At 43.0% G+C, this 22,461-nt stretch overlaps 1 protein-coding gene across 3 annotated transcripts in view; it reads left to right on the top strand.

The window, feature by feature from the left end:
- The window catches only part of LOC148322164 (uncharacterized), a 101,426-nt gene that overhangs the window by 70,498 nt on the left and 8,467 nt on the right, over positions 1-22,461 (top strand). For 2 of the 3 annotated variants that reach the window (XM_088317605.1, XM_088317607.1), the window contains 2 exons: positions 7,556-7,686; positions 11,432-11,519. The gene's annotated coding sequence lies outside the window, so the exon portion shown is untranslated. Of the gene's footprint in view, positions 1-261; positions 377-7,555; positions 7,687-11,431; positions 11,520-22,461 lie in introns of those variants that run through there. The other variant, XM_088317606.1, reaches the window with a different exon arrangement.

Raw genomic sequence — 22,461 nt, 5'->3', positions numbered from 1 at the left:
CACGCGAGGAGGAGATGGTGCGATTTCGAGGGACGCATTTGCACTTAGTCAATAATAATAACTAGAGCTGCAGACGACTTTATAGAGCCTTAACCGACTGTTATTGTCGGTGAACATGAAGCAGCTTCAGAAATGTCAAACTAGTCGCCCGTCGACTATTGGGATTGGAACTTGCGAGTTTGAGGTTTGGGTCGGTCGAAGGTGTAGGGGGGCCGGGTCTAAGCTAATGACAGCTTTCGATTAAAATGGCTCCCGAAATGTCAATGTGACGTATCGTCAAAAAGATGATTTACTGTATTTCTTTGCCGAGAATTCCACGCTGAGAGACGGACAAAGCAGCGATGGCCGGGAAAGAGAGAATAATTCTTTGTGGAAGGTAATGAACTTCACATCTTTTTTTTTTTTTTTTTTTTTTTTTTAAGGCTAGCTCTTTCGGGACCGCCGACTGATGTTATGCTGAAGTTATCTCTTTGCCTGAACGGGCTGACACCACCTCTTATTGGCGTCTATGGTATAGATTTTCAGGTTTATATCAAATCAAGACTGCTGGTCGGGGGTAAAAAAAAAAATTAAAAAAATCTATATGCAGCCGTAATGTCATTTTGATGACATTTTCATCCCCTGGGAATGACAAATGGTGAGGTATGAAGGAAGCAAAATATAAAAGGTTTGCAGATAAGCTCATTTGTGTTGTGTTTTACACGTCTTTGCTGCGGCTAATTAGACAAATGCACAATGACGACAAGCTCCAAAAACAGATTTGGTCATTATGTTTCAAATAAACCCTGCATAGCTTTATGATTCCAAATCATAAAGTACACAATTACGTCATCTCTTGCCTATGAAAGATCTCTATAGATAGATTTTAGTGACAAGTTGTTAGATTTTGTTTTTGTATAAAAAAAATAAAAATTTAAGCCATTACCCGGAACTCAAAACATTTGTACCTCGAATCATCTTTCGCCACTGACATGAATGGAAATTCTATCAATCAGTTCCATCCTCTCGAAATAAACCAACAAAAAAGTAGGATGTGTTTTTCAAAAGGGAAAATAGATATAAATATAGCATCATTAAGTAGGATAAAATAGAATGAAACTGGTTTTGGATGATTCACTCTTTAGTTTCTTCTAGTGTGTGCAAATTGGCCTCCAGGCAGTGCCACATCGTTGTATTCGTTAGCCCGTCTATGGCATTTCCCATTATATGTTAGCATTACGCTGGCAGACTCAAACGAGGCAAAGTTATGCGGTTGTTTGCATGTCATACTTTTGGTTTTACGTTTGACAGGAGATGTCAGCGTTCATAAACAGCTTTTTTATTTCAAGCTGTTCGTCAGAACAAAATTTGTTTTCATTTTGACTTTCTTTCACGCTTTGTTTAAAGTCCAATTTCACTGATTTTACTTTTTCCATTCTCGTTCAACCCAAAAGACGTTTCCATGGGCACGTTCTTCCGCATCAAACTCATCCAAGCACGCGTTTATGGAACTCGCCTTTGCGCACTGGGAACGGGAAAAAAGCCCTTCTGCCAAATCTTCCTCTAAAGTTGGAAGCACACAATTATTCAAAGTCGTCGCGTCCAAGCTTTTATTGATTAATGAATCGATTAACGGGTGTTTCTCAAGGCTTTGCGCATCACAATTGGCATTTGCAACGCTGACGTCAGCGCATTTTTTATTTTTTTTTGGCCTCAGCTTCCACGTGAGCGCAACTTGGGCAAACAAAAGCACTCTTGGCTATTCCTCCCGAAATATCGCCGTGGACTTCTCCTGGCTGGCGCTGGACTGCTGGACTGAACTCTTGCGGCAGATTGAGACGGATCAGTGGATGAAGTTGTATTTGTACAACTTGTCTCTTCATCGTGACCAAACTTTCAAACTGGTTCGCTCGCCGGTGGTCCGTGTCTAATTTATCGGCGAGCAAATAACACAGCCCAACGCCCTCTTCCCAATAGCCCTCGCACAGCAGGTGTGCCTGCAATGCATATTTATCTTATTGTTTTAGTCGTCATAACAGAGCAGGAGTTTACCGATATGAGGAAGCACACAGGCCGTAAATTAGTTTTATGGTTTGTTCAAGGAGGGGGGGGGCGGTACCTGGGGGGGCTGTTTGCTCCTGACACCTGCTGCCTGGACCTGCCAGTCACATCGTCCACGAACCAAACTGCAATCTCACAAGCAAAAGGATCACTGGGAGGGACAAGGACAAATATGGAGCTCAAGTTTAGCACCATCATTTATTTCATAGAATTAGGTTTTATATATATATATATAATTTTTTATTTATTTATTTATTTTTTATTGTTGGGCGCAATTGTGATGCAATGACTACTTACCGTCTTGGCCCATTGGGCACCGCTGGCGTTTTCGGAACGTTTCCCAGCCATGCCACTGTGCAGCAGTTCTGGTTGAAAAAGACGGCAACACCTGGCTGTGTGCTCAGTGCTCCAGTCATGATTCTTGTTGATGCATGACTAGAATCCCGTCCATCCCATTCTCTATGACGCACATACAACTTGAAATGTTATTTTTAATTGCTCCTCAATTAGTTAATTTTTCTGGAGAAATTACCAATAAAAAAGCACTGGATAGTTTATCGCAAATTCTTCAAATTGGATTTTCATCCGTGCTTCAATTCATGGACGGTAATACGCCAAATTATTCTAACGGTTCTCTGAAAATTCTATTGTGATATAAAACGAACCATTTATGAAGGTTATGATTGAGCCAATAAATCCAGATTTTTTTTTTCCTCCCATGTGTTCAACAGAATTGTACTTGAGGCTGAAACCCAACAAAAAAAAAAAAACTGTATTTTTTTTTTCTTCTTCTTTCTTTGTGTACCATGAAGACACACAGTCAATCAGACTGTGAAGAAAAATCAAACAATGCGAGCGGATGAGAGGAAAAAAATGAAATAAAAAAAGAAAGAAAAGCAGGAAATCACTACGTCAGTCACCCAAAAGACTTTCAAAGCCCGGCGTGCTGCTGTTCTCCGTAGTTACAAAGGAGGCAGGCAGAGGCAGAACAAATGTGTTTCAGAAGGTGCACCAGGAACAAAAAGCACAAAACATGTGGAAGAGTCTTCAAGGATTTTTTTTTTTTTTTAGAGAGAGAGTTTAGCGGGTCAAAGAAGCAAAACAACATCACAAGTGAGCACAGTCATTCACACTCTGATTGCTTCCCTTGTGTCGCTCGTGGCCGCCGCCTATCAAAGAGCTCCTTTCACGAGAACACTCTGCTGTGGAGACCTGGGGGGGGGGGGGCGAGTGGGGGGTGATGCAAGGGGTGCAACACAAAAGTGGGCACCGCACAGGAAGTCAAAACAGAAGATGAGGTCGAAGATGCATTTGTGGATGCCGAGGTAAATCGGCTTGCGAGCATTCTCACCCTTCGACCACGTACTGGATTGTTGTCATGTGCCCCTTACCGTGAGAACTTGTGCTGAACTAATCTGGATAAAATTTTACAACACATTGTGTCTCTTGATGTGATGAATAGTTTTTTTTCCTACTCCTAATCTGAGTTAAAAAAATAAATAAAAAAAGCAAACTATTGGTTACGCCTTATCTCTGATTGGTTCATTTTATTCACGCGGTGCTGAGTTCAGAAATAATAATTGCAAATTAATCTAGAGGCACACGATGGGACCAGAGATGATTTTCCCAAGAACCAATTAAAAAAATAGTATTTTGACAGGTCATAAAGTTTTCACCCAAAAAAAAAAAATCCCTCCATGAAAGCTGCAAGTCAAAACACCACTCTTATAGTAAAAATATAAATAAATCCTGCAAGTAATACTGACCCAATACTTTTGCAGACTAATGTGCGTTCCGCTTGCATGCTGAGAAAATTAATATGCGTTTGCCTTACGCTCGTTCTGCCTCGATCATTTTTGCTGACTTGCACAAAAATGCGCACAACTTTCCGGTAAAGGCGTGCAGAAACAGTGAAGGACATGACTCTCACACATGCACACGCGCACACACAAACACGTTGACACACATGCACACGCACACACGTGCATGTGCCCATCAAGCATAACATTTGCCTTGTTTACCCAAAAAGTCGCGTGACCACGTTGCATTTTGGACGAGGCGACAAAACCCCAAAGTCGGCCGCTCCACTAAAGATGTCATTTTGCAATTCAATTTCGATAAAGGCAAAGAACTTTGTTCACCTGACAGCCCTTGAATGCTTCGTAGCGTTGCTGGCAGCTGCCAGGGGGATAACATTGTCAGAGTGTTTATTTCGTTCCGCTGCCCTCTCGGTGCTTTTTGTGTTCTTATGTGGGCCATTACTTGCGCTGCCGCCTCGAGGCTTCGGTCAGCTACCCGCAGGAAGTGCAGGAAGCTTTCGGACCTGGGGGGGGGGGGCGGGGGGGGGGGGGGTTCAAGAACAGCTGGGGCTCCAGCATGCTTAATGGGAGTTGCTGCTGATGAGATTGTCGAGGACGAGTTACGCCAGTTTTGTGTGTGCGAAGAAAAAAAAAAAACTAAAACCTCATTATCGCATGAAGAGCCTGTTCTCACTCCCTCTTTGGCACAATTTTCCAAATAATAAGCAAGTGATCTTGCTTCCTGATTTTTTTTTTTTGTCTCTATGAATGACAATAAACCCTAAAATGTTGGACAACATCTTAATGCTAACATGTCATTTGAAACGCCATAGATAGGCGAACAAAAATTGGCATGGACTTTTCTATTCGCTTTCTTTGTGGGAAAAAAATAAATAAATAATAAAAAGTCATGGCTTTAAGGCATTCCACCAGTAATATGAGATTTTTTTTTTTTTTTAGTGACACAAACCGCAGTAAGTAAATGTTTTCTCAGCCTGGTCGAGGAAGCTGTAAGGATAATAAGGATATAACATTTACTAGTGCACCTCCCATTACTCTTTAACAAATGCAAAATTGATATTTTACCATAACGCCGTGTTGAAATAAACTAATAAAATTGAAAGCAATACGATCAGTTTGCCTGCAAGCCAAATAACTTGCTAACTAGCTAATTAGCATGGCTAACATCAACTTGGTCACGCTGTACCACTTGTTGATTTAATTATAATAATTATACATCAGATTTATTTAGCGCTTTTCTGGACAACCGGACGCTCTTCCCTGTTAAATTAGCTAAAAAAAATGGCGGTTGTTGTTAAAAATGCCAAACGTGATCCAAATCATCCAGAAGTTCTCTTTCATTCCCCTTGTCCTCATGTGCGTGTTGTCGTGTCGTGTCGTTACAATGTAAGCTGATTAGCGCTGTACGCTCTGAAAACAAACTCTTGCAATATTTATGACTTAGTGTCGTGAAAAGCGTCGAGGCTCGCCTTCATTTCGTCTTTTCCCCTCAACTGAGCGGCGAAGAGGCCTCGGGGAAGTCGTTCTTTAACCCTCGTAGCGAGGAGGAAGTCACTGATCCAGGTAGCGCCATCGCCATGAATGCGGCGCATTGAGCATCCGCGCGTGATTGGTGCGCGCGTCTTTGCCATCTGCCTCGCCGGCGGCGTCTGTTGGCTCGCCTGCGCTCTCCACCGCCCCCCGCCCCTCGCCGCCGTGACCTTTCTACCTGGGCCAGCACTGCGGCGGCGGTCACAGCCGGAGCGCCAAACTCATCTCCTCGCTAAACGCTCCACGTGGCTCCTCTCCCTTCCTTAGCTCGCGCACCTCTCCGTTTTTCCCGCCCCGCCGCGAGGAAAGGTCACACTTGTGCTTGCGTGTGATTCATGATTTGCAGCCGTTATTGTTTGCACGCCTCACAACACAATTATCAACGCTCTCTATTAGCGCTGTAATGTATGTATGAATTCTCTTTTGCACCCACTGTAGCCTACTTTACTACTTTGCGCTTGAACTCGCTGGATTTAACTCATTTTAACGCTGTTGGGTTTATGGCTCCCGGGCTTTTGTGGCCCCATTGTTCATTTCTTTAGTGGCACGACAACATCAATGCTTTGCTTTCATTTTTCATTCATCGCTATATGATTCGGGAGCACGATATCCTTGTGATTCAAATGTCTGGCACTCCTTTGCGTGTTCTCCACAATTTGTGTGATTTTTATTTATTTATTTATTTTGGGGGAATTTCTTTATCATAGGTGGTTTTATTAATGCAATACAACGTTTAGTGTTTAAAATGACTATTCTCATTTTGAATGTAAAATGGTATAATAGTCATTTGGTGTAGCCTCACGGGCCAAATATAATTACACTGCGGGCCAAATTTGGCCCACGGGCCTCAGTTTGACACCTATGGTGTCGACCACCAAAGTCAGCTGGGATAGCTCACATGTGAGGACCAACAAAAAAAAAAATAAATGGATGGATTTAATCTCACATGTCAAATGATAGGCTTAGGTTTGGTTTGTGTTTGCACAATTTTTAAAATGTGGTTTGGGTCTTTAAGCGAGCATTTGGTTAGGGTCAAGAAATTTGTGGCTTGAGTTGTGTTACCATGGACACCATAGTTAAAAAAAAAAAAAAAAAAACACACCCCGAAATGCATTGCAGTGCTGTTTTTTTTTTCTTTTTCTTTTTTTCTACACCAGCATTGACTTGCGAAGTGACACTTTTGTTCCGCTTTTTCATTTTGTTCTTTTTGCAGAGTGACCCAAAGAGGTCCGTGCTCGATTCCCTTTGCGCGGCATCCTGTCACAAGCTCAGCTGCAGTCTGGCAAAGACATGCCCCGCAACTCCACATGTCATCGGCGGCAAACGCAAACCACAAAGGAATACTTTGCAAGCGAAGCAATGTGTGCGGAACGGACGACTTTCTCCGTCGTTTGAGACGAGCTTGTGAGATTTTTGAGCTTGCGAAACTCAAGTCGGTCGGAAACTAGATGCAATCTATGGAAGCTTCAAGCGGTTGCTTTAAACTCTTTCGGATATTTCGAGCAGTTCTCACTGAGGGCTGAGGCAAAGGTGACAAATGCATCACCTCGCAGCCTTGTTAATGTTAACGTCAAAAATATGCGAGGTAATAATTGCCGATCACTTTTCACGCCAAGTGTCGACAAGGTAAAACAAAATATCACAGCTCAATCCCGAACTGAACAGAATCTGAAATGTAATTTTTTTTTTTAGGTCCATGAGCCGCACTGCACTTTTTTTTTTTTTTTTTTAAATCTCAATTGTGAGTCGCCATCTGCCAGCTCTGGTCGGGCACTGCCCCCCTTTGCCCCTTCAACTGCGGCGGGAATTTCCAATGGAAGGTGTGACACGTGTCACGCCGCGGGACGTCCTGGCGGCTCATTTTCTATCAAACAATCTTGAGGGAGCGGAGACTCGGGTGCAACAACATCATTAATATGAGAGCCATTAATCGTGCGGCGGAGAATCTGGGAATAATGAGACCACGCCGTGATTAGTCTTTTTGTTTGGCAAATTTATTATTAATGCCAGAAAACAATTATGGCTAGCGTAGCATTTACGTGAAAATTGTGTTAGTTTTGTGCCTGTGAAGCATGCAGAATGTTCGTGGGGGTGGGTGTGTGTGTGTGTGTGTGCGCAAAAACTGCACAGTAACCGCCGACCTTGTCCTGCTTCCTTTCCTCCAGATGAGCATCCTCTCGGCCCACCTGACAGTGCGACTGAAGCCAAAAGCACGCGCCCCCCCACCGACGAGGGCGAGAGGTGAAGCGCCCCCTCGCTCCCCCAAAGAGCGGCGGTAAACTCCCACCCGCCCTCGGTGAGAACAGCATGGCACTTCATTTAAATTTTGCACGGAGACATCCCATAAATCAGCAGCATTCTGACTAATGGCTTCGCCGTTGAGGGAAAACTTGCGCCTTGCTGCCTGGAGACCACGGGGCGCGCTACAAAAAGTGTGCGCGTGAGGTTTTTTTTTTTTGGGGGGGGTGTGTTGTGTGTGTAATTGTGCACTTCAACTACACAAAGCTCCCATGTGCTGCCCCATAATTAGCACTCCTGATTCTGATAATGTGACGTCAAAATGTGACACACTAAGGTAACCTTGGTTTATGTCAAATTATTTTATTTTAAAGTCTTGAAAGTACTTTTGGTACCCTTTTTTTTGTATTTAAATGTAATATTTTAGTTCAAGATAAATTGCATTGCGTGACATTAAATTACAAACGATTGGATCAGATTAACTCATTGACTGCCATTGACGGCTAAAGACGTCAAAAATATATTTTTTTTTCAATTGGCTGGAAGTGAATGAGTTAAAGACGGAATTTGCGTCTTCGACCAAAAATAATCCAGTTTTCATCAAAAATAGATAACAAAGGGGCGGAAGACACTACCCGGTGGGATGCCAAAATATATGATAAACCTCGAAATCAAGACCGTTTATTCCATCTGCAATAATTTTCCTTTTAGCGCATGTCCATGTGAATCCATGTGCAAATCCATGATGTCCAATTTGTGATATTTTGCGCACAGAGCAGACAAGCTGAGGTTGAGGTTGAGGTCAGTGTGCGCGACATGAGAGAGTTGTGATGAGCCACAGCACCTCGGGTGGCGAGTTTGCCTCCTCGTGTCACCGCCGCCCTCACGGACTGTCACTTCCCATGCTGCGGCATGTCCGACGCGCACGCCAAGCCATTAAACAAATCAGATCTGTGATCGCTCTCATGAACACACAAACACACACGCGCACACGTCTCTTAATGAAATGTGTGTGTGTGTAGTGTGAATATATTTTATGGCCTATTGCCAACTGGAAAATGTCTGTCACTTCCATCTGACCAAATGTGTCGTTTTTCAGGAGCGTAATGTGGACCACACATGAATGCGCATGTTCACTGGGATGGGAGAGGAAAACGGGGAAGTCAGCTACGACAGTAATGACCATTCGGATGCATAAGTAGTTTTCTTTTTGTTTTTAAAAATTTTTTTTTTTAAAAGTGACAATTATGCCTTGTGCATTCCTTTTGCAAAGTGCATGCCAGGCCACTAGGTGGCAATGTCTCTTTGTACTCGCCTGTTTTCAAATATTTGCATTTTTAGGATCCAAAGCACCCCCCCCCCCCCAAAAAAAAACAATAACAATAACAAATTAATTTTTTTATATGCAGCCTATTAATCATTTTTTGGGCGGAATATAACACTTTTAATTCCAATTTTTTTGAAGGTTTCATTTTATAGCTTTTGCTATTTTGCTTCTACATCCTTAGCCTCATCAGACATTTGAATTGTGAACACTCGCCGCTCGCGTACTCGAGGGTGCGCACTGGATTCTGTCTGTGTGTGCAGCATACATACTTTTTGCGCCACTGACTGTACAGACAGTAAACCGAATCTAAAAAAAAATCCTCCGTTCCTCCCTCTTCCTTGACTGCTTGCGTATGTTCCAGTGAGCTTTGAACACGAGGTTGCGCGAGACTCACGGGCAGTCCCACCGCGACATAACATCCACCTGTGGCCTTCAGATAGGAGCGTTCTCCATTCTGCCGAAGCCATGCCGCCCACACAGGCTCAGCAGCATGACATCTTGCACACCGTGTGAGAACAAACTCTCAGAGGTGTCCTCCTGGCTCGTGTGAGAGGTCACCTCTCGTCTTCAACCTTTTTTTTCTTTTTTTTCTGTCCCATCTCTCCCACCGCCGTTTGTGTGTTTTTCTCTTCATCTCCTGTAATCCAATCTCATTAGCCCCATGAATGGGAGGCTCTCGGTGTGAATCCATTAAGAGCGCCTTCCCTCTCTCGGCGCAGCCACTCTCTTTTTCTCCTAATCTCTCTAACCCCGCGGGATTAATCACCCACGGAGAACAGAAATCGACCCATTTAATCGCTAAGAGATGTGACAAAAGTGCTGCGAGTGTTGAGGATGTCCTGGGAAATTATTTGCCAATTGATATTCACCGGAGAGCCAGAGCGAGAGAAAATATTTTGTATTAACGCCATGTTGGAATGCTAATTAGTTTAGTTATTACTTCCTCCGAGTCTACACACGGACACGTACGATCCAGTTGGGAGACGGTCAGAGATGCTCATAGCCAGCGTTATATTAATCACGCGTGGAGGATTTATCTTTTTTTTTTTGGGGGGGGTGGAGGGAAGTGCATTAGAAAATACAAAACCTTATTCTAGCCTGCCCCTGCGCTGATTTATTCCGCGCTTCGTGCCAGTCTTGCACCATAACAGCATTTAGTCAAGTGCTGTTTTCTTTTGTATGCTTTGAGATTTTTCTGAAGCAAAATATATGCCTTCCTTTAATAAATCTTGGTCACTTTGAAACGTCACGCCATTTCCCCCGCTTTCTCCTTTAATTGGCCATACATGTCACCTCGAGGTGACTGTTACAGACGTCTCTCACCTTGACATGCCGGCTACTCTTCACTTATTCCTGCCACTTCGGGGGGAAAAAAACAACAAAAAAATAATCGGCGGCGCTGTTTAAGTTGGACGAAAAAGTTTAGACCTGCAGCAGAGGGGATCGTTATGAAATATTAATAAAGCGTCTGGAGAGTACAGTAGATCATGAGCGGGGCCAAAGCGGCGTGGAAGCTGAATACACGATGGGCCAAAATGGGCCGGGGGCTGTGTGGCGTTCGCTGAGCATTCATTAACCTTTCGCGTACCTGCGCTCGCTTAGTACCACCACTCTTTATTCAAAAGATGGCCGTCACACCAGTTCCAGCGTTATCTTGAAATTCAGTTCAATTCCCCAGAGCAGCGCTGGTATTGAAATTGTCGCCAAGCGCGCCGGGGATGCCAGGGAAAGGGGGGTAAAAGGTCAGAGTTTGGATCGGGGTACGAACCCCCAAACTTCAGCCCTCCAACCTTCCTTCATTTGAATTGCAAATATGTCAGCAGTCAGCTTCAGTGTGCAAAGGCGGGCATATGTGAGGAGATGAGGTACTGCTGCCGGAGCTGCCCTTTTCTCGTGAGAATTTTGTGGGATTTTGCACAAAAAAGCTGTTATAATTAGTCGCGAGTGGGCATTTTTTTCCCCTACTCAATATTGTCATTGCGATGTCATGTGCAATTGACTTAAATTCTAAATTCTAGTTTCTGTGGTTGGCTGGATCTTTTCATTTATTTTTTTTTTTTTTAGCAAATATTGCAAAGTTTATTGGAAAAAAAAATTCTGCATGAGGGTGTCAAAAAGATGTGATTTGATCTGCAGTGGATGTTTAGCACACAAGTCCCCACGTGGGGTGAATTACAGGTTTGTGTGTGTCAGTGAAAGAAGGACCGAGAGCTGTCAGGCAAGTGCGAAGGCTTGATGGCTTGACACGCTTTATTTTCTGCCATGGGCGGCCTGTAATCACACGGCGACGGCGCTGAAATGTGTTTGTGTCACAGTGACACATTGTGCGAGCCGTGTCGTTTTGTTGTTCTGAAGCTCGTTCCTCCTGCTTCTCATAGGCTGATGAGAATGATAACAACTTGCCGCTCGCTAACGATGATAATGAGGCATTTCTCTGAAGGATATTAAGATGGTATCGTCATCCTCTGACACACAGGGCGGCGGCAGATGAGCCTGTGACGAGCACTGTGTGTCTAATTATGGGATGGCGGCAAACCCGACGGCTCGTCTGTTTGAAGAACATGGCAAGTGTACAGTTTCTTCTACACCTATTCATTTATTTGGGTAAGTCAACATCATTTGTGGCTAATAAAGTCAAACAGTCATTGCAACACATAGCAGACAGCGGACGGAGGGAGTCCGCTGGAGCAGTGTCACCGCAGAGTTTGACAGACACTAAAAAAGTCATTCGCCCAAAATAGAATGATTTATGCGCAAATGTGTCACTTCTCTGTATTAATGTTTCGCAAAACACAGTTTTTCCATTGCCGAGTAATAAATTGTCAAGTTAAAAAAAAAAAATCATCATTTTGTATTAGCATTGCTAATGTTAATTTGTATTGTCACTTACATTGTTGCTAGGCAGAATTCTCGGGGCATCATGTACCCATCAAAACCAGTAAAAAAAAAAAAAAAATTTTGGAATGCTTGGTAAATTATTCCAAAAAATTAAAAAATATTTTTATACATTTATGTGGCAACCTAAGCTGCTTTAAAATGCAAATAATGCGTTTACTTGTGAAATCATAAGATTGAATCAATTCTAACGACTGATCCCGGTGGGGCAGTGACATAAATTCATAATTTACATTTTCGTGCAATTAAAAAAAAAAAAATTAAAATCCACCAATCCGATGAAGTCTTCCATTTCTTTGGCAAAGTGGAAAATATAAGTTGACACATTATTGTCGCAACCGCAGCTCGACTGTTAAGAATGAGATAAAAATAGCAATAAAACGGACCCGTTTACTGAATGCGCATCCATTTGAAAGCACTTTCTTTATCTCCACCAATATCATCGAGACGTTGAGATTCATGACCTGATCCGCAACAAGCCGGCAGGGAGTGATTGACATCTTTTGGGCCTCACTTTTGATGAGCTCCCGCTGTGTCTAGTATTTAATTTTTTTTATTTACATAGCCTAGTCTATACGCCCCTGCAGCAACGCAAACACCTGGCAGATTGATGTCATCTCGCCACATCGACGAGACTAACGAGGGCCGCTTCATTTTCACCGTGAGTTCGATCACAATTTGAAAAATTCCCTCCTTTCTCTTTTATTTCGCTGTGTGCTTTGTCAGCCGCGCGTTGGCGACGCCCTCCCATCAGCAACAATTAGGAGCTCCGGCAGCTCGACATGCACATTGTCCCGGCTCGTTATTGTTTCAGTCACTCACAGCATATCAATGCATAGCGTGTGGGGGGGGGAATTAGCATGCCGGGCTGCGCCGCAGCGGCACGATGTGACACCTCGGAGCACCCTCGCTGCACCCTTGGGTCGCCCCGGTTAGAAACACACGGACGGGAATGCCATTAGTGAGGAGGGGAACACGGCTTCAAATTTAAATCCAGATGGGTGAAATCTTTTTTTCGACTGCATTTCCTGCATCGTTGTACCTTTAAGGCAAGCATAACAATTATATTGTGCTGTAAACCAACCTGCAGAAATTATTTCGAGGCCGCATCGATTGCCGCTTTCAAGGATCTGATCAAATTTTGCGGGTGCAATTTGACAGTAGGCAGAGGTCAGTTGTGCGCCTGAAAGAAAATAGTTGTTTACTGCATGTAGAGAACAATTTTGTACTGTGAAGGTACGTAAACAGATTGTTAAAATAATGCCTTTGAACACGGCAACAACTTTGCTCATTAAAACAGAACAAAAAAAATCAAGATTTATTGAGCAGATTTTCTGAACGATAAGAGCGCCCCTAGTGGTGAAAGAAAAAAATCCACAGAAAAGCCGCACCGTTGCATTAGCCAAAAAGTAGCGGCTTATAGTTCGGAAAATACGAGGGTTCAACAAACTTGTGCAATTTTGCTGAAGATCTTGACCAAAATGCACATGAGTGACTTAATTTCTTCGTTGAGTTCAATCTTAAGGAGCAAATTCTGTCATACAATTGATTTGAGTTTTGTGAAGGTTTTTTTTTGTTTTTTTTTTCTTTCTTTATACTTGCATTGTGTGCATGCATAACAATGACTCGTTGGCGTGCTGAGCTCGCGTAGACTCCCGTCTTTACCTTATACATGATGAATCAAAGGGACATTTATGCATATGAGGATGCGAGATGAAGGAGGGAAAACGCAGGGGTTGTTTTGGCTTCCCGGCTCGTTCTCTGGAAGCACCTGAGAGTATCACGAGCGGAACGAGGCCGAGGCTTCGGGGAGATATCTTCATGGCCCTTCCAAACGGAATGCCAGAGGAGGGCAACTGGCGCCGCGTCCGGGCCGCGCGACACGGCGGGACGCGGCGGCTATGGGGCCACCATCTGGCGTCTGTCATTGAGGTTATCCTGCATAATGCACCCCCGCCTCTCTTTTGGACTCTTTTGCGAGCCTGTTCTCCGAAAAGACCCCAATCCCCGTCTCACCTCCTCCACTCGGAAGATGGACGAGAATCCGTGGTGGGATTATGTACTGCGAGCTGCTAATAATGGTGAAGAGTCTCGTGGGCTCGCGCTCCCGAAGCAGCGACGCAATAAAGCCAGGCGCTCGCAAGTGCATGGCTGTTTAATGGAAAGCGAAGCTTGTGAGGCGTCGTGCTATATTTGCAGGCTGCTTGAAAAACCCAACCCCCCCCACCCGCACTCGCTCCCCCTTGCCAGTGGACCAGCATCTTTCTGAGGAGACCTGACATCTCTTGCTCCTGCTAGCGTGGGCGACTGCAGACGCCACACAGACTGCAAACAGTGAAGATAATTTTTTTTTTTTTTTTTTATGTGAAGTGAAATTGAAGAACAGAAAGCAACACAAGTCTGTTTTCTGTTACCGGGAAGTATTTGCGGCGCAATATTTGGTCATGATGAGGCTAATTACGTGAGTGGTGTCCAAACTACGGCCTGGGGGCCATTTGCGGCCCACCAACCGTTCTATTTTTAACGACCTGCAGCATATACTAAAAATAGCATTTGACATGGTGGCTGTTAAAAAAAAAAAAAAAAGGGGGGGGGGTGGACATGAGTGATGGGGTTTGAGAAACAAAAATCGTTTTCTGCACTTTCTGCTTCGTGTCAAGTATGGTCAGGGCTTACTCGAATCGGATTTGGTTTGGTTCTGAATGTGAAGGTGGTATGAAAAGCCGTGATATATTTGAGCATGTTTAATAAATTAGAATTAAAAAATATTTGAAATGGCCCTTGCTTCCTTCTGTTTTTCTGGATTCGGCCCTCCAAGGAAAAAGTTTGAACTACGCAATTTACTGGGCAACTCAGAGTGATCTGATACGCTGCACTGCAGAGAAAGGACAAAAAAAAACTGTCAAATAAATATTAGAACAAAGTATTTTAAATTTATTCATTTATAGGTTAAATGATGGCACCAAAGATTTTGAAAGGATTTATTTTGGTCTCAATAATTTACAAAAAACAACGCATTTGAACAGGGGTATGAAAACTGACCTTTTTTAACTTTTCCTTCTTCATTCCTCTCAAATGTTTTTTTTTTTTTAATTTTGTGCCGCAGCCCAATAGCTTCAAAAGTCATCTTTTAAAATTCGATACCATCTGCCCAGCCCAGAAGTCAGGACGACGACGACACAACAGGGCCGCTCTTGTGTTGTCTTGTTCTATTTATTCCTCGATAATGAGAAACCAGCAGAGGGATCAGGTTGCCGCTTGCTGCCAAACATTGACGCCCGGTAAAAAAAAAAGTCTCCCTCACCCATATGGCTGACCAGCGGGGGGGGCGAGGCTTGACTCCACCGACTGGGTGACAGATCTCAGCTCTCGCGAGGTCACCGTGACTCGTTATGTTTCTCGGAAAGTATTTCGCTAAATTTGATTCCTGCCGTCATAATTCGCCTTCCCTCATGCGGGCTACTTCGTCCGCGCGCTTTAATCTCCGTTTTGGCCACGCGAGTGTTTGTGTGTTCACAGAGGAGCGCCGTGAGACTAATTGCACAGTCTTGGAAGGTTTGAGGGGGCACAGATTGAGGATGGAACGCGTGCACGTTTAATTCACAAGTCGAGCGTCGGGGCCGAACTCGAGCAGGCAGCAGTTCGGCTCAAACTGGGATCGCGTGTAATCCCCCGGCGTCACAAACATGGACGCCCGCGCTCCTGCAGAGTCGTCTGATGTTGTGACGCTCATGTCGCAACGCTCACTTGCTCCCTGCGGATTAAGTGGAATTACAAATTTTAGCGAGGCTCAACTGAAACCATCAATGCCGGTGGGGGGGGGGGGGGGGTATTTCATTCAAAAAATGAAAAATATATTCATGCAATATAAAAGTCAAGGTTTTACAAGAATAAAGTTGTTGTTTTATTTTATTTATTTTTTAAGTTGTGGTTTTACATAGATAAAAAAAATAATTAATTAATTAAAAATATATTTTCTGATCAAAAAAGTTGGAATTTTACAAGGATAAAGTCATTTTTATGGGATAGCCAATATAAAAATAAAAAAATCTAAAATGATTTTTTTTTGGGAAAAAAAAGTGTAACATGCTAATATTTTTATGCCAAAATTTGGTGCAAAAAAAAGTTATCTATTTGTAATTTTATGTTCATGGAATTTACAATTTTCAAGATACATGTTTAATATTTGTTCCCCCCCCCAAAAAAAAATTTGATAAAGGTTTTACTTTGTAAAAAAAAAAAAAAAAAATTGTAAACGAAAAAAAGAAATTTGTAATGTTAAAAAAATAAATAAATACAAGAAAACGCGTCTCTGAATTCCAGTTTGCAAATATCACCCACGCACACAAAGCCATCAATGTGCTTCCACATTCATCAGCTTGTGTCAGTCAATAATATTTCTCCCAATTTACGCAAACGAGCGCATCCATCCACAGCTTGATCAGAACTCTACTGTGTCGTCACAGTCTGTGGTGCCGAGCTGCAAGCGTCCATAGCCCAGCGGGACGGGGGCGGGGACGGGGGCGGGGATGTCGGTGGGGCACCAATTGCTGCCAACCGAGCATGACGTCATCATTATGGATCCCCACCCCAGGTGGGACCACGCTTGTCTTCATCTATTACAATCATGCGGACACATAAAGATTTTGAAGTGTGCTAATAAAGGGCGAAATATGACATCACCGTGGTGCCTTGACACAAAATTGTCATTTTAATTTGAATTTGAGACCACGTAAAGCATTCATATCTTGAATCAACTTTCCCCATTGAAATGATTTCGATTTTCAATTTTCATTATTCTGTTCCTGCCCTTGAGTTCCTTCTGGTGTTAGCCTCCTAGCCACCAGGGGGCAGCATAATACAATCCTATGGACATAAACGAAGAAGCGCTTTAATAACAAAGGGAATCTCTGAGCTGACACGGGTGTGCCTAACGTTCGAGTTGAAATATCCCTAATTGCCCATCTATGGCCTTTTGCAATGTGTGTTAAATTCACAACGCGTAATTTCCTTTGTTTTATGTTTAGTTTGACGGTAAACTTCAACTGGGAATAGCAAATAACATCCCTAAAAAAATGTCACTTTATGACTAATTATGATGCTTTTTGTGCAAATTGCTACTATTGAATAATTATGGTGAGAATAAGCAAAAATGTCTCCTCTGACTTAAAATTAATCGATGTGATATAAAATCAGCATAAAACACGACACACCCGCTTTGTATCAACACGGACTTGAGTGACATTTTTCCTAACTCCCCCGCCACCCCCCCCCCACCCCATTCACCTTTTCTCATCTGAAGCGACTCTCCCGAGCTGCCCCTTCAACCGTTTTACATCTGACGAAACCGACCGCTTTCTATTCATTTCCCATCTTTCATGGCGGTGGAGGAAATGAATCACGGTGCTGTCAAGGAGAGACCCGGGAGCAATAACAGCTTTGGGGGCTAGCCGGGAGGGGGACAACTTTTAAACTAGTTGTCTTTTTTAGTCCAGGAGGACACTCGAGATGTCTTCCGGGACGGGACGTCAATGCTGGCGGACCTGATGGTGTCATTTCATCCATCCGTCTCCTCTCCACCTACGTCGACACTTCCTTAACATTCTCCCGAGCAGGCTTTTAAGGTCGTCTTTTGGATTTTCAACCTTACAAGAACCTTGGCCGATCTAATTTGTTGGTTTGGGAACATTTCTTACGGCCTAAAAGAGGTTGTTTTAGCATACCAAAAGTTGAGTTAACGCTAACGTTCATATTTCAAAACAAAATGGTTTGACTTGTTCAGTTTCAACCTTTGGGTCCTTGAGGCGTTTTCTTTTGCGTCAATTGAATTTTTCAGGTGGCGCTCGAGTGAAACTGTCATTTGTCGTGTAAGCGTGATTACCTGAATTAATTTGTCAGTGAGGGCTGGCGGGAAATGGCCACTTGATGTTTTGAAACGATGCCAAACGTTCTCGTAATTGAAGAATAAGACTTTATGGGAACATAACATTAACTGTAAATACTTTGTAATCACTCTCCAGGAGGAGGGGGGGGTGATGGTCTGATATGTGTTCTTTTTAAAGAAAGCGCCGCTGATTAATACTTCCTGTGAGGAAACATTTGAGCGTCTCCCAGCTGCGCAGCATATTGAGGCATTTAACGAGGACACATGAACAAAAAAAAATGAAAATGAGTTGAATTATGTTGTCGGTGTAAATTTGTGTTCACATTTTTGTTCCGGTCGAAATATAATTCAGGTTGTATTCAAATTAAGTTGTTTGGGTTCGACTAGGGGCTAATTATGAAGCTTATCTTAGCTTAGATTTGGATTTAGATTTTTATTTTCCTTGTCTAGCAACGAAATGTGTGCAACATCTCAAGCCCGGATGAGCGAACTAAATAACCCAAAAAAAGATCAAAATACATATTTTCCTGCGCACCCTCTTGAACAATTTTTATGCACGCGCTCGTTGTCTTTAGCTTTCTCGCCCTCTCTTCTCTCACCTCGCCGAGTATTTCGAGGTCCGCCATCTGCGCAGGTGCCATCGCATCTCGGCAGCTCTCGCTGGATGCTTCAGTGCGTGATGATGTGCCAGGTTCTGTTCTGGAGGAGAACTGGCCCGCAGTGCATGACTTGCCGGGCCATTGACACACACACACACACCCACGCACGCACACCCCCGCGCTCTCTCGCTGTGTGAATTGAGAAGTGCAGAAAACAATTAGGGAAAGGCTTGAAAGGCATGAGAGGAGCGCGAGCCTAAAGGGACGTGTTGCAGATATTACACACTTAAGCCAATCGAAAGAAAGAGTGTGTTGGTTTATTCTGGGGACTTGAACGCAGGCGGCGCTTTTCTGAGGGATCTGATCTACTTCTTTATTGGACGCTTTGGCTCCGCCAAACACTCACAAGTGATGACTAGAGGCCAAAGATTGCTGAATTGAGTGCAGTGGAAGACAGTTTATCCACAGTGATCCAACCTCATTTTCTGGACCGTTATCAGGTCTATTTAAAGAAGAAGGGCCGTTTGTTTGTGGCCAGCGAAAGTCGAGCTCAAAGTGCGCTCTAAATTCTCTTTTCTTTCTTTTGGCGTTTACTAAGAAAGGGGCGATTGCGCCGTTGTGGGCGTGAACACAGTCAGCGTAAGTCGAAGCAGTTCGCCTCATTCTCTTTAAAGTCAGAGGAGAGGCGAGCTGTCAATATGGCGGAAGCGGAACAGACTCGTGGAGTCCAGGGAGGAGATTAGCATTTGCAGAGTTCGTTTAGACGGAACTGCAAGATCTCCAGCTGATGAAAAAATAAAAATAAAAGTGATCACCAACATTTGCTCGATGAAATCGATAGTAGATAAAAATAAGAAGTAATGTCATTTTCATTTTTCTTGAACATTAAAATATACAGAATTTAATTTTAAATCTATATTTTATTTTATTATTTTATGTATTTTGTTGTTTTTTTGTCTTATTTTTTTACCTTTAAATTTTGTTGTTAGTTTTTACTTAGATTTTGATTTTTGGTTTGTGATTGCGATTTTGATATTTGATCTGAATTTTGATTTTGAATTAAATTTTTTCCAATTATTCCATTATTTACGTTGCATTTTTACGATTTGGAATACTAATATTTCGTAAATTTTTTTTATTCTTAAGATTTGTTTTTAAGCTTCTTAAATGTCATCCATTTTATAATAACTTTATGTAAAATAGATGACGACAACGTGTTATTTTACAAATGAAAGACAAGACTAATGACGTGTTTTCCAACCAATCAGCTGTTGTTTCTCCACAGGTTTCTTTTTTCCCTGCTGATAACCAACTTCAAATTTCTGTAATAGACGTAGTCAGCCGGCCTCCACGCTGCAAAAAGTGACAGCCACCCATTCGTTGAAGAAGTACTTTTCAAATGAAACTTTCCATTGCAACGAGCCAAAAGCCTTTAGATGGTTTGAATCCGCCCAGTAAGCACATATACTGTGCCGTGACATATTGCCGCGGTAATCACTACGTGTCACCAAGATGTATTATTAGCATCATTGGCCCGAAACTCGCATTATGACGTGTCTGGGACATCGGGGCAAACGCGCCGGTCGACCTCGCGACCATCAATCTTCGCCATCACGCCGGCTGCCTGATGCTTTTTAAATATGTGCATTATAGCCACTTTTTTTTTTTTTTTTTTCGAGGGGGAAGAAGTGGAATTAATTAGCGGGCGTTTTTTAAAATGCCCCATTGAGTGATAACCTTTCAGAGGGTATCAATTCAAATGTGCCATCTGGAGTTTTTAAATGAGCGCCATGGTCTCGGTGGATGACTTTCCTTGCTTTTTCCCGCAGTTCCGTTCCCGTTTATGCTCACTCGTCAACATATTAGGGATGGGTCAGTATCACGATAAAGGCCTTTTCGTGTCTCGTCCGAATCAGTCAGTCGTCATGAAAATGGAGCAGAAATTCGGAAGTGGCCAAATATTCTCTCTCTCTTTTATATTCTGTTTTCATCATGAACATTCAGTGTGTGTCCTGAAAAAGGCTGCCCACCCTTCGTACCCAAATTTTCTCCTTTTTCAGTGGAAGCTGAAACAATGGCTCATTGCAGAAGAAATGTTTCATCATTTTTTTTTTTTTGAAGGTATCAAGTAATTTTGCAGGCTTCCGATACCAGCCACCGATACTTAGGACAATATGCATCAGTTTGACACATTTGCGAATCATCATCTGAAACAAAGGTCAAAAAATGTTGCAGTGTGCATTGAACATTATCGGCTCGACTCTAGTGAGTGAGTTCTTAGGATAGGAATCTTTCGCGGTAATCGTACTAAAATCTTTATAAAAGCCGATTTTATTGGATCGCATTCTAATTTGACAGGTACAGGTATACCAAATATTACAATCTGTTTGAATTCAAGGCAATCGCTGTTGACCTCCGAACAGAAGCGTTACTTTTGCAGGTCAGCGGCAAGAATGCGTCTTTGACCTTAAGGTCCACGTTGCTGCCTCGCAGCGCTGATCGATACGCCACGCGAGTGTCCCTGATTGTGCGCTTGTTGGCGTTTGGATCAATGCTGCCAGCCAGCACTTTTGCTGTCCAATTAATCAAAATCAGACTTCAAGATTGTTGATGTATCTTTGGGAAAAAGCAAGGCCTCGCTATGTGCGGGCGCGGGAAAGGCATCGATTTGGGATTGAGATCAATTTTTGTGCTTTGTTTTAATGCAGTCAGCTGTGAGCGTGGTTGAATGTATTTGATTTGAGGTAGTTATTATTTATTTGATTTTGATTTTCACTTGCTATATCATTGTATTTATTTGTTACTTTTGTTTTTTTATTATATTTTATTATATATTTATTTGTAGGATTTTTGCCATTTTTTTTTAGCATTTTAATGCATGACTTTATTTTTATTTTATCAATTAAATAAGTTTTACATTTAGCTCAGGGTGGTTGGGACACCAGAATTTAGGAGGAAATTTGCACAATAAAACACAATCTAATAACAATTGAAGCATGGTAGCTATCACTTTTATTTTGCCTGGTTTTGGTTACCATGACAACCGGGGGCAGACTTAGGGTGTCATGACGAGGTGTACTACGAGTTGCACGGATAGCAAATTAAAAGCAAGCCCCCATAAATACAATCAAAACATTGATTGCATTTTCACTCAGGGGGGGCAGCACTTCATCACCAAGCCGTATTTGTGTGTGGATCCGTGCATGTGGCGCATGCAGCTGACACATTGCAAAACACGGATACCGCCCAGCCACACTTAGACAACTTAGCAGACCAATACATGGCACTTATCCAAAGGTCACACTGCAGCTCGGCTTACCTTTTGGCTTTGTGGTTTTTGGGCGCTTGACGGATTTTCTTCCAGTTTAACTTCCTAAATTTAATATTATGTTAATTAACGAACTGTTGCGTCACAACGTGTCAAATTATCTCCCAAAAGAGTTTCTCGTCATCACACACTTATCGAGACCCAATACGAGCTATTATACCAAGCGGCACTTTTCCCAAATGTCACTGACTTTTGTAGTGACGCCAAGGACGGAAGCCCTCTCAACCAACTGCACTCATCGCCCGCTGATTGAATAGAGATGGAGTAGCTGCAACCCTTTATTGGGGGGGGGAATAAATCTTCCACCTGTATTAAAAACAGCCATATAAAGACAAAGTTGGGGGGGTGGCGAAGTACGTTCAGTCCATCGAACATCAGTCGGCAAAAGGAAAAAAAAAAACAAGAAAAAGTGATGGGATGGCGTGATGTTATTCTGCAGGTGACAAATGAGCTTGGCGGGAAGGCAGCGAGCAAACAGATTGACTTTATCACAGGTGAAGAAGAGGAAGAAAATAACCATGGAAACACTTAAGAGAAGCCATCCATTGTATCGGGTGCTGTTAAACTGTCAAGGGGTGATAAAGGAAGTGTGTGTATGTGTGTGTGTGTGTGTGTGTGTGTGTGTGGGTGGGGGGGGTGTCTGGAGGTCCGTGCGCAGCCTCGCCTGAAAATAAGACGGTAGAGAACATAGGCAGGTCAAGCATCGTAACATTGCATATTGGAGGGCGGGGGGGGCATTTAGGGGGGTTGAATAAATCCATGACGGTGCCCCCATGCTTCCGTCCAACCCGTCGCTTCGG

The sequence above is a fragment of the Idiotropiscis lumnitzeri genome, chromosome 15, assembly GCF_059441095.1.
Source record: "Idiotropiscis lumnitzeri isolate Australia: NSW breed Sydney's pygmy pipehorse chromosome 15, RoL_Ilum_1.0, whole genome shotgun sequence".
Taxonomy (NCBI): domain Eukaryota; kingdom Metazoa; phylum Chordata; class Actinopteri; order Syngnathiformes; family Syngnathidae; genus Idiotropiscis; species Idiotropiscis lumnitzeri.
Note: the sequence above shows the minus strand (reverse complement) of the source record. Positions and strands in the feature narration are given on the sequence as shown.